Source organism: Phacochoerus africanus, chromosome 4 (genome assembly GCF_016906955.1).
Source record: "Phacochoerus africanus isolate WHEZ1 chromosome 4, ROS_Pafr_v1, whole genome shotgun sequence".
Taxonomy (NCBI): domain Eukaryota; kingdom Metazoa; phylum Chordata; class Mammalia; order Artiodactyla; family Suidae; genus Phacochoerus; species Phacochoerus africanus.
The window spans coordinates 108830323-108843908 of NC_062547.1; positions in this window are offsets into that span (position 1 = coordinate 108830323).

Sequence of the window (13586 nt, forward strand, 5' to 3'; positions counted from 1 at the left end):
ATTTTTGTTTCTCCATTATGGGATTCACACTTTAGGGCAGCCTATGGTTCACAAATTGTAAAGCCTCCTAACACCATCAGTGTCACCTGGGAACTTGTTAGGGATGCAAATTCTTGGGCCCCACAACAGGTCTATCAAATCAAAGCTCGGGAGGCGGGGCCAGCTACCTGTGTTTGAACAAGCCCTCCAGTGGATTCAGCGTTGTGCTGAAGTGTGATAACTTCGGCTTGGATCTGTGTCTCTGATTTCATCTTTGTTGTACACTCTTTTATGACTCTACTGGAAAAATGGCAAGGGTAAGTCTTGATGAACACTCTGTTCATCCTCTAGGCAAGCAAGTCTTTTAAATGCATGCATGTGTGTGTTCTGTTTTCCTCCCTGCCTATTTCATACTTCCCCAGGTCTGCATGTCTGTTCATTTCCCCAGACCCCTGGACCTGATAGAAATGTTTTTGGCAAGATTCCTTAGGCATGTTGCCCAATAGCCCACCTGATTCTGAGACTAACTCTATACCTATGATTCTATTCTACACTTGTAGTGATTTAATTTCCTTAATGATTATTTTTCACTATAAATTTTTTGTGGTAGTTGTTCTAGAGTTTACCTTACACATCTTAAGACTCATCTTTGGATTTATATTAGCTTAATTCCAGTAAAAAATAGGAAAATTACTCTATATATCTCTATTCTCTTCCCCCTTTTTATGTTATTATTAGACATATTTATCAACCCAATCTGTGGTCATTTCCTATGCCCAATACAGCTTTGCCTCTATCTACCTCCTTTTGTTGTTTTCATGAAATATATTACACACACATTACATTTCTATATGTATAGGCACAACATCACATTACATATATGTTATACAATTATTTTTAAAAATCACTTAGAAACAAGATAAATGTGAACTTACACTGTTTATTCTATTATTGCATTTGTTGTGTGTGTATTTGAATTACTATCCTAGGTCACTTGCTTTCAGTATGAAGAACTTTGTTTAGGATTTCTTGCAAGATGGGTCTGCTAGCAATAAATTCTCTCAGTTTTTGTTCATCTAAGAAAGTATTTTGCCTTTAGTTTTGAAAAATATCTTTGCTGGATACAGAGTTCTTCGCTGACAGGTTTTTTTCTTTAAGCACTTTGATTATATTTTCCCATTTCCTTCTGGTTTACATTATTTCTTCTGAGGTCAGCTGTTAATATTATTGAGGTTCCCTTGTAAAGGACAGCCAGCCATTTTTCTCTTGGTGCTTTTAATACCGTCTCCTTGTCTTTGACTTTCAGCCTTTTACTATTTCTGTGTCTGTTTACAGATCTCTTTGTATTTATTTTACTTGGAGTTCTTTGAGCTTCTTGAATATGTAGGTGACTGATTTTCAAACTTGAGAATCTTTCAGCCACTTTTCTTTGAATATTTTTTCTGTTCCTTTCTCTTTTCTTCTGGTACTCCTATTAAGTATAAATTAGTACTTTTGATAATGTGCAACATTTCTTGAGGCTCTGTTCATTTTTCTTCTATCTTTTTTTCTCTTTGTTCTTTGACTTGCATGATTTCTATTGCTCTTGAAGTTCACCAATTCACGGTTGCTCTTGTCTTGGCTCAACTATGGAGGTGGGGGTGACAGCAAGCTTCTTTCTGTGTGACACCCTGTTCTAAGAGTTCCATGCTCAGTGGAGGGTAGAGGAAGCAGAATTTCCATTTGGCTCTTTTTCATAACTTCTATTTCTTTATTGATATTTTCTATTCGTTGCAACCTTCCTTCTTTCATCTTACTTTTCTTTAGTTCTGTGAACACATTTATAATGGCTATTTGAGATCTTTTTTGGTTAAATCTATCATCTAGTTGTTCTCACAGGCAGTTTGTATGGTCTGCTTTTTCTCCCTAGGTATGGATCATGCTTTCCTATTTATCTGGATGTCATAAATTTTTTTTGTTGGGGGAGGGGAAAACTGGACATTTTGGATACTAGAGCAACTCTAGGTACTACTTCCAACCCAAGACTTGTTATTCTCATTTGCTTGTTTACTTTTTGGTAACTGGCTGCTATTATTTTAGTTAAGTGTGTTATTTCCTCCCCACAGCATTAAGTCTCTGATATTGCTTCTCAGGAAGGTGCAGCACTGGATATGCCCTCAGTCACCATGGGGTAACAGTATATTGCTAAGGGTCTCTAGATAGAAACCTGATCTTACCCAGCTGTTTAACTCCACTAACTGCCTGATGAATGTGCATTTGTTTTCAACAATAACCTGGGGTTTAAATTGTTCTACAGACTAATCCAATCAAACTGTGGTTCCTTTGATGGAATAGTTTCTGAGATAGATGTTATGACCCTTGCTGTCTTATCCCTCTGGTTCTCACATATAAACTAACCATTCTACAGTTTAGGATGTGTCTTCATTATATCCACAAATCTCCTCTCAATCACCTTTCACCACAATCTCCACTATTCTTGAGAGAGCCCTTAGATTTTAATTTTTCCATACTCCATTGCAAATGAAGTCAGTTCCTTTGGGAAGAGATTAGCAGCTATTACAGTCTGCTTTGCCTTTCAGGCAAGAAAAATCTCTGAACTAGGGCTCTAGACCTGGAGGTGGGGGTGACAGCAAGCTTCTTTCTGTGTGACACCCTGTTCTAAGAGTTCCATGCTCAGTGGAGGGTAGAGGAAACAGTCTGAGGTCTTCTCGGCTTGCCTTTTCTGGCATGGAACCATTGCTGCTTGAGCCAAGGCAAGAGCAACCAGGATTCCCTTGTTCTTGGTCTGCAGTACCCAAATTACAGCTTCTGTTCTATAGGTAGGGACTGGTGGAAGAAGGGAGCCTCCCCCTCTCAACTACACTCACCTGGGATTTAGCCTCAGCAATAGGTGGCTGGAGCAGGTTGAGAAATGCTGAAATACTCCTCCAGGGAAGAAAGTCCTCTAGGAGCTAGGGAAAGAGGGAACCCTTTGCTCTAGGTTGCAGCCACCTTACTGACCTGAGAACAGGAGGGAAGGAGAGGGCTTAAGTTCAAATTCCACAGATCCTTACTTTTCTCTACAAACTTCCACAGATTTTCTTGAATAGATATTTCATTTGCTGTTTGCTCTTAGGACCATTTCCAGAGACTTAAAGCTTTGTTTTGTTTTGTTTTAGTAATTTTCAGTAGTTTCACTGGGAAGTGGATCAGCAGAGCTCCACACTCTGCCATGCCAGAAGTCAATCTCCCCCACACTAGACTTGAGTTGATGCCAGTTACTGTCTAAATCCTGCCTGAAGTTAATTGTGCACTTGGGTACCATGGGGTCTATCTGGGAGTATCTGGGATAGTCTACCTAGTTCCAGGTCTAGATTCTGAGCCTCATACCAGGCCTGACATCACCTGACAGTCCTGACTTCCCACAAGTTCCATCTTGTTATGACTGCTTTCCAATGTCATGAGCCCTTGGGCAGCAAATGGAGTGGGAAGTGATGCTAGCAGGGAGAAGAGAGGGCATGAGAGCAAACTTCCATTTGCAATTTTGTCCAGCACTAGCCCAAGTGTTGTCACTTAAAATCACCATGGATGCCACCTCTCCAGTGTGTACACTGACTTCTTATTCAAGGTACATGTTTCCTTGTTCTTACTTTCCACTAGCTGTGCAGGATTTTCTTTTTTTGATTAGTTTTATAAACACCTAGGGTCATGACCTGGAAAGAAAACTATTAACTTAAAATCATGCAAATAATAGCCCTGTAGGACATAGGTATTCCATAGGTTCAACTCTGTGAATGCCTTGTGGTGTGTTAGAGGCCTAATTGAATGGTCATTTGCTCCATGTGTTGTAGGCCTAAATGAATGGTTACTTGCTCCATGCAATTGGAGGTAGCTCCCTTGTATTTATTCAGCCAACATAAATTGGACACCTGCAGACCCAGACACCTCCTAGGACTGAAGACAGTGGGGAAATAATCACAGGTTCCCCCCCCCCCCCCCGAGTTGTAAACTAGGGAAAGAAACAGAAGGAAAGCAGTAATATAATGTCACACTGTGACAAGGAGGGAAAGCACGGGTTGCCTATTTTAGCCTCTGTTCCCTATGCTGGCATCCAAAAAGCTATGCTGAAGCACTTTAGGGGAGATTGGGAAGGAGATTGGGAAAATAAGGACCCTTATTTTCATTTAAAGTTGAGAAGGGGGACGAGAACTGAAAGTGTACAAGAATGTACCTAGGCATGCTTTCTTTCTCTTTGCTTTTTAACTAAAGGAAGAAATGGAGAATAGAGGTTTTTATCATCACCAGGGAAAGTAGTGGTGCTGGCAGCAGAACAATGACTGTCATGTAGCAAGGAAGAGGGAGAGCCTGCAGCCCAGGAAGACCTTCTGTTCATCAAATTTAGGCGAGGAGCTGAGATCTTTGGCACAGGCTCTGCTCCACAGTGCAGGGATGACTGAAGACTGAGTAGTGTTCACTGTTTGAGAAGTTTGAATGAAAGCACCTCACAAGGTGTGAAGAGAGGATGATGCTTTGTCTTAGATGGACTAAAAAGGAGACTAGATCAACCAGTCAGTGCTCAAGACTGAAAGACATTCTCCCTGTGGGGCTGAATGCCTGCTGTTATATTACCAGAAGGAAGAAAACAGTGCATTTCCCTCTGTAATGGCCTGGGATTTACTTTTTACCCTATCAAGCATTATACTGCATTGAATTTGAGCAACCACAGTATTGAGCTGTCAAGGAGAGGCCAACTCTGAAGGTTTATTTAGAAAGAGACAGAAATAACAATGACCATAAAACAGATGAGAAGTAAATCTTCAGAAGTTAGCAGAGGCAGGGAAGATGAGCAATGATCATAGATGTGGCAGAGCCATCCTGGGCCAGAGAAGCAAGTCGGGGTACATCTAGGTATAGGTAGGTCTCAGCACTCAAGAAGAGGGTTAGAAGCATGCCTAGGCAACTGGGAAAGAGATAGGCAGTGAATAGGATGTGAATGGCATTTTTCAACTTCTCCCCTGGCTTCCATCTGCTTTTGGAGGAATTCTAGTGTTAAGTCTGGTACCCTTCGCACAGTAGCTTTGTTGCAGTGTGGTCGTTGTTGATTGTGCACTGTGGATACATATTTTCCAGATTTGGTGGTCAACTGTAGGAGACAGGTCCTTACCATTACTTACCTCGCCTTTTGAAATAAATTCCTTATTGTTCTCTTTTTCTTAGTTCTCATCCCCTGTGCCCTTTCCTCCACAATGTTGCTAGAGTGATGTTTCAGAAGTGCAAATTGACTATGTCCCTCCCCTGCTCAAAGCCTTTAGTGGCTCCCCAGTTCCTATAGAATGAAGGTCCTTACATAGGACATAAATATTTCCTTGACCTGACCTCTACCTGGATTCCTAACTACTGACGGGCCACCATCCCTCTCATTCACACACTTTGTATGCTCTGGCAATGGTGGAATGCATGTACATAGCCTTCTGCTTCAACCTCCTTTACCTTTCCTTGTTTTTTTTTTTTTTTTGCTTGGGATCCCTATCCTTGAATCCCCCTCCCCTCCTTTTTTGCTAGTCTTAAGAAAGTCTTTTCATCCATTTCAGAGTGGGTTAGATGCTGTTCCTCTGAGGACCCTTACTTATCTCTAACTTGTATTCACCATATCGTATTACATGTGCAATTCTCTTTTTTACTTAACTGTGAGCTCCTCTCAGTTGTCTTATTTATATTTATGTCAACTAGGGCTGATCACAATGCCTATGATGTAGTTGGCATTGTAAAAATATTTTGCTGCATAAATGACTCAAATGAATTTTTTTTTTGTCTTTTTAGGGCAAACCTGTGGCATATGGAGGTTCCCAGGCTAGGGGTCAAATTGGAGCTGTAGCCGCCGGCCTATGCCACAGTCATAGCAATGCAGGATCTGAGTTATGCCTGCAACCTATACCACAGCTCATGGCAGTGCCAGATCCTTAACCCACTGAGCAAGGCCAGGTATTGAACCTGTGTCCTCATGGATGCTAGTCAGATTCATTAACCACTGAGCCACGACGGGAACTCCTCAAATGATTCTTAGCTGCCTCTTGGCTGAAGTCTGAAAGCAATAGGGGCCTTCATGTCACCATTGGTCTTGGAAATGTAGCAGCCCACAACTTGCCAGGGTGAATGCACCTGAAAGCCTCAGGGAATCTTGTCACTGTGCATTTTATTATGTGGCTACAACTTGAGCTGAATAGAGAGAAATGAATCCTGGCCAGCTCTGAGCATTGTGCCAGGAATAGAACAGTGAGGCCATTGCAGTCAGTGAAACTAAAGGTTACCATGGTGTTGTAAGGGAGTGTTGTTAAACTGTCGCTGGACTGTGTGCTTCATTCCATGCTGGCTACTGCTCTGTCCCACTGAATGGAGAAGCTTTGGGTTCTTGTTATCCACTGAGGACTGCAGCATACCCCTTATCTCCTAAACCCATCCCTGTAAAAGCTGCTTAGCCTTGAGTAACACTGTTGAGCAAAACAATGAATGTACTTTCAGCCCCTTCTGGGTGTTCAGTAAATGTCATCTGATATGGAGAGGCCCAGACAGGTGACACAAGAAAGCTGAAAGGTGGTTTTTCCCATCATGCTCCTTATGCATGGCAAACCCTTGTCCCATTTGCAGCAACTCTAGTTAAGACATTTCTTCCTCTAAACTGAGGCTGACCACACTGAATGGTCAGAGGTGTCAATTACATAATAAACTGTGTTCCTGTTGGAGTGTGTGATGTTAGGTTTTCTGATGATGAAGGTCAAGTAGGATGGCCATAGAGACGAGAGAATGCAGTGTGCTTCCCAGATCTGACTGCCACTCATGCTGCTGCAAGTAGAGTTTGCCATTTTCTTTGCTGCTCAGTGTGAGGTATTTTTTTTAACCTTTACACAAATAACAATTTGTATGGAATTTTAAAAACTCAAAAACAAAACCTTTTGATTTGGATATAAACCTATGGGAATGAAGATGATCTCACAATCTGCAATAAAAAGGTCATCTTTTGATCTTGGATGTTTCCCAGCTAAACATATTCAGAATGTCACTGCTGCAATGGAAAACCCAAAATGCCTGCAGCCTCCACACTGTGATTTAGTGAGGGGAGTGACTGAGAGTATTTTTGTCAGAGGAACTGCTTCTCTGCTTAGTTTCACTATTTCATAAAAAGCTCATTGCAGCAAATTTTTCATTTGACAGTATCTGCTGTGTTATCATCTTGATATCTTCACATTAAATAACACTGACACTTCAAGGTCAAATGAAGGTCAAGTTGACATGATGAATAGACAATCATTAGCTTGTGTTAATCCCATACATTAAAAGTATATATTACATATAAATACATAGGAAATAAACAGCAGTGTTTGTAGAAAAAGGAAATGTTAGTCCTGGAATCATAGGGCAAATAAAAAATTCAGATTTGAAGATCTGTGTCATGTGATAGGAAAAACACTGCACTGAATAGTGTACTTGATTCTGATACTGTTTATCCTGGACATAGCATTTAAACTATAGGAGGTCTTGAGAGGGAGAGAAGATGGCGGAGGAGTAGGGGGACACGCTCGCCCTCTCCCACAAACACAACAAAAAAAAGCACATCTACAGAATAAATGACTCGCACAGAACAGCAACCAATCGCTGGCAGAAGAACCTAAACTCCAATAATAGCAAGAAGTTCGTGACATTACGGGGCAGAACGGGAGAAAAGAGGAGAGTGAGAGAAGGTGAACCCGAGCGGGACAGGCGCTCCCGAAAGGGAACTGCGGAGGAGAAAGGGATCCTGCACCCTGGAAAGTCACCTACACGGGGGAAAGGTCAAATGAACCGGAGGAATCTCCAGATGCAGAGAAGAGTGTAGCAGTAAGTTGGAGTACGGAAAAGCCGATCAGGAACCGAACGGACCATCTGAACTACGGGCACAGTCACCAAAAATTGAGACACCTGGGTGGGGGCTGGGCACCGAGTCCTCGGCTCCAGAGGTTAGTCCCTGGGAAAGGGCCAGGGGATGCCTGGGTGGGGGTTGGGCACCGAGACCTAGGCTCCAGAGGTTAGTCCCTGGGCTGGGGGGGGCGGGGCGGAGCGGAAACTGCTTGGGAGGTCTAGAAACCATTTGACAGGGCAGAGACTGCCTGGGAGACTAGAAAACAAAGCTGTCACAGAGGAAGGGAGCAATACTCTAGGGGCGGGGAAGTGGAAAGCCCCATCAGAGGGAACCTGGGAAAAGAGCCTGGTCTGCGCCCGTGCTGGGGAGGGGAGAGAAGAAGGGGTGGGTCCCCATAGAATACCCCCCACGTCACAGCAAGCTTACAGGCCCATTAGCTAGCTGAAAGCTGTGCTTCCTAGTGCATCCCCTCCCCCCACCCCCACCACCCCCTATGCTCTCGCCGAACCTGGGGCTGCCTGCCATCCAGGAGGGCTGGCCTCAACAATTGCCTGAAGCCTACCACCACGGGGGCTGTCCCTGCACAGGTCTGCTTGCCCTTTGGAGGGGCTACACTTCCGCAGAGTAGCACCAAACACCACCAGCCCCGAGAAAAGGCCTGCAGCCCAGAAAAGCTAGAACAAGCCTAGCCAGGCCGTGAATAGATCTGCCTAATTCCCTGACGGTTTTTCTGAGTCGGGCTGCCCCAGGGAGGAGCCTCTTAGGTTTCTAACGGCCCTGCTACCCACCCTAGCCCCCAGGGGGTGCCCTAGAGGATCAGCTGCATAGGACTGCCAGCTCCAGGCAGGACCCCCTACAGCCCAGAAAAGCTGCAACAAGCCTGGCCAAGCCGGGAAAAGATCTCAGGTGGTCTTTCTGAGTCTGGCTGCCCTGGGGAGGAGCCTCTTGGGTTTCCAGTGGCCCTGCTACCCGCCCAAGCCCCTAGGGGGTGCCCCACTCCCGCGGAATAGCTGCTCAGCACCACCAGCCCCCTAGAAGAGCCCCTGAAGCCCAGAAAAGCTGCAACAAGCTTGGCCAGACTGTGAAAAGATCTGCCTACATTCTCAGGCCATTCTTCTGAGTTGGGCTGCCCTAGGGAAGAGCCTCTTAGGTTCTCAGTGACCCAGATAGCTGCTCCAGCCCCCAGGGGGTGCTGCACTCCTGAGAAACAGCTGCCCAACACCGCCAACCCCCTGCAAGAACCCCACAGCCTAAAAACACCAGAAGCTCTGCATGACCAAGTGAAATCTGCTACCATCGTGGTGTGGACCTCCCAGTCCTGTCTGCCCTCAGGAAGTCCTCCTTTGCTTCAAAGAAACACTGTCAGCCCCATCAACACCCAGAAAAGCAACACGGCCTCAAAAAAGATTGACCAACAACGCCAGCCCTCAGGAAATATTCCACAGCAGTGACAAGGCAAACACTGCCGATAACGGAGAGTACAAGTCTCCCAGGAAAAAGAAAACAACAAGCAAGACGAAGAAGCAGAGAAACCACCCCCAGTCAAACCAACAGAAGAACTCACCTAAAACAGTCAACAATGAAACAGATCTCTGCAGTCTGACAGACCTGGAGTTCAAAAGAGAAATAGTGAAAAGACAAGGAAGAAGAGAAGATATGAACAGTAATGCAGATACCCTCAGAAAGGAACTAGAACATATAAGGAGGAGCCAAGAAAAACTAGAACATTCATTTGCAGAGATGCAAACTGAACTAAGGGCAGTAAAACCAGAATGAATATGCAGAAGAACGAATCAGTGATATGGAAGATAGAATAATGGAAATCACTCAATCCGGTCAACAGACAGAAAACGAGAATCCAAAAACTGGAAAGCAATATAAGAGACCTATGATATATAAAGCGGGCCAATCTACGCATAATAGGAATTCCAGAAGGAGTAAAGAAAAGATAAGGGATGGAAAATATATTTGAAGAAATTATCGCTGGAAACTTCCCAAATCTAAAGGATACTGGGTTCAAGATCAAGAATCACAGAGGGCCCCAAACAAACTGAACCCAAATAGACCCACACCAAGACACACATAATAAAAATGGCAAAAGTTAGTGATAAAGAGAGGATCCTAAAGGCAGCAAGAGAAAAACAGAATGTTACCTACAAGGGAACCCCCATAAGAAATCAGCTGACTTCTCTACAGAAACACTGCAGGCCAGGAGGGAATGGCAAAGAGATATTAAAGTGCTCAAAGGAAAAAATATGCAACCTAGAATACTCTATCCAGCAAGATAATCATTTAAAATAGAAGGGGAAATAAAAATTTTTTCCAACAAACAAAAACTTAAAGAATACTGCAACACAAAACCCAGGTTAAAGGAAATATTGAAAGGGCTTCTCTAAACCAAAAAGAAAGGAAGGAAAGGGAAGAAAAAAGAAAAGAGAAAAAAAAAAAAAAAGAAGAGGAAGAACTAGGACTGAGGAAACCGCAATCAGAGAGCAGTCACTCAAATAAGCCAGCATACAGATTTAATCAGAACAGGCCTCAAACAAAATAAAATTAAAAAGAAAAATAAAAAAGAGTCATCAAAACCATAAAATGTGGGCAAGGGATGTTGGAAGTAAATACCCTTTTTGTTGTTTGTTTGTATGTTTCTCTCTTAATTTTAATATAGTAATGAAGTGTTTGAACTTACAGGACCATCAGGCTAAAACACACAATATGGAAGGGGTTAGCATACTTAAAAAACAGGGCACCACAAGCCAAAACCAAATAGTGCATTTGCAAAAAATGGAAAAAAAAGATACACTCAAGCAGATAATAACAGGAGACCACCAACCAGAAAAAAAAAAAAAGAAAGGAAAATGGAGAACCATAGAATCAACTGGAACACGAGGTTCAAATGGCAATAAATACATCTACAATTATCACTTAAATGTCAATGGACTGAACGCCCCAATCAAAAGACACAGAGTGGCTGAGTGGATAAAAAGGCAAAACCTTCAATATGCTGCCTACAAGAAACTCACCTAGGACAAAAGATACATATAGATGTAAGGAAAGGGTGGGGAAAAATATTTCGCCAATAGACACGACAGAAAAGCAGGAGTCGCAACGCTCATATCAGACAAAATAGACTTTAAAACAAAAGACATAAAGAAAGACAAGAAGGACACTACTTAATGATTAAGGGATCCATCCAAGAGAGGATGTTACCATCGTCAGCATATATGCCCCAAATACAGGAGCACCCAGATACATACAACAAATATTAACAGACATAAAGGGAGATATGGATGAGAATACAATCATAGTAGGAGACCTTAATACCGCCACACACATCAATGGACAGATCCTCTAGACAGAAAACCAATAAAGCAACAGAGATCCTAAAGGAAACAATAGAAAAGTTAGACTTAATTGATATTTCAGGACACACATCCAAAAAAAGCAGAATACACATCTTCTCAAATGCTCATGGAACATTCTCAAGAACGACCACATATTGGGACACAAAGCTAATCTCAATAAATTTAGGAGCACAGAAATTATCTCAAGTATCTTCTCTGACCACAATGCCATGAAATTAGAAATCAACCATGGCAAAAGGAAAGAGAAAAAACCTACTGCATGGAGACTAAACAACATGCTACTAAAAAACCAATGGGTCAATGAGGAAATCAAGAAGGAAATTAAAAACTACCTTGAAGCAAATGATAATGAAGACACAACCACTCAAAATCTATGGGATGCTGCGAAAGCAGTGCTCAGAGGGAATTTATAGCACTACAGGCCTTTCTCAAAAAAGAAGAAAGATCCCAAATGGACAACTTAACCCTCCACCTAAATGAATTAGAAAAAGAAGAACAAAAAAGACCTGAAGTCAGCAGAAGGAAGGAAATTATAAAGATCAAAGAAGAAATCAATAAAATAGAGACTCAAAAAACAATAGAGAAAATGAATACAACCAAGAGCTGGTTCTTTGAAAAGGTGAACGAAATTGACAAACCCCTGGCCAGACTCACTCAAAAGAGGAGAGAAAGAACCCAAATAACCAAAATTAGAAAGGAAAAAGGAGAAATCACAACGGATACAGCAGAAATACAAAAAACCATAAGAGAATACTATGAACAACTATATGGCAACAAGTTTGACAATCTGGAAGAAATGGACAATTTTCTAGAATCTTACAGCCTGCCAAAACCGAATCAAGTAGAAACAGACCAAGTGAACAGACTGATCACTAGAAAGGAAATTGAAGAGGTCATAAAATCACTCCCTACAAATAAAAGTCCAGGACCAGATGGCTTCACAGGTGAATTTTATCAAACATATAAAGAGGAATTGGTGCCCATTCTCCTTGAACTCTTTCAAAAGGTTGAAGAAGAAGGAATACTCCCAAAGACATTCTATGATGCCACCATCACCCTCATTCCAAAACCAGACAGAAATACCACCAAAAAAGAAAACGATCGCCCAATATCATTGATGAAGATAGATGCAAAAATTCTCAACAAAATCTTAGCCAACCGAATCCCACAACATACCAAAAAAATTATACACCATGACCAGGTTGGGTTCATCCCAGGTTCACAAGGATGGTTCAACATACACAAATCAATCAGCATCATACACCACATTAACAAAAAAAAAGTAAAAAATCATATGATCATCTCAATAGACGCAGAAAAAGCATTGGACAAAGTCCAACATCCATTCATGATCAAGACCCTCGCCAAAGTGGGTATAGAGGGAACATTCCTGAATAGAATCAAAGCCATTTATGAGAAACCCACAGCAAATATAATACTCAATGGGGAAAAACTGAAAGCCTTCTCACTCCAATCTGGAACAAAACAGGGATGCCCACTCTCACCACTGCTCTTCAACATAGTTTTGGAAGTCCTAGCCACAGCAATTAGACAAACCAAAGAAATAAAAGGCATCCATGTAGGAAGAGAAGAGATCAAACTGTCACTGTATGCAGATGACATGCTACTATACATAGAAAACCCTAAGGACTCAACACCAAAACTACTTGAACTGATTCATAAATTCAGCAAAGTAGCAGGATATAAGATTAACATTCAGAAGTCAGTCGCATTTCTGTATACCAGCAATGAAATATTAGAAAAGGAATACAAAGATATAATACCTTTTAAAATTGCACCTCACAAAATCAAATACCTCGGAATACACCTGACCAAGGAGGTAAAGGACCTATATGCCGAGAACTATAAAACTTTAATCAAAGAAATCAAAGAAGATGTAAAGAAATGGAAAGATATTCCATGTTCCTGGATTGGGAAAATCAATATTGTAAAAATGGCCATACTACCCAAAGCAATCTACAGATTCAATGCAATCCCTATCAAATTACCCAGGACATTTTCCACAGAACTAGAACAAACAATCCAAACATTTATATGGAACAACAAAAGACCCAGAATCGTCAAAGCAATCCTGAGAAACAAAAATCAAGCAGGAGGCATAACTCTCCCAGACTTCAAGAAATACTACAAAGCCACAGTCATCAAAACAGTGTGGTACTGGTATCAAAACAGACAGACAGACCAATAGAACAGAATAGAGAATCCGGAAATAAACCCTGACACCTGTGGTCAATTAATCTTTGACAAGGGAGGCAAGAATATCAAATGGGACAAAGAAAGTCTATTCAGCAAGCATTGCTGGGAAACCTGGACAGCTGCATGCCAAGCAATGAAACGAGAACACACCC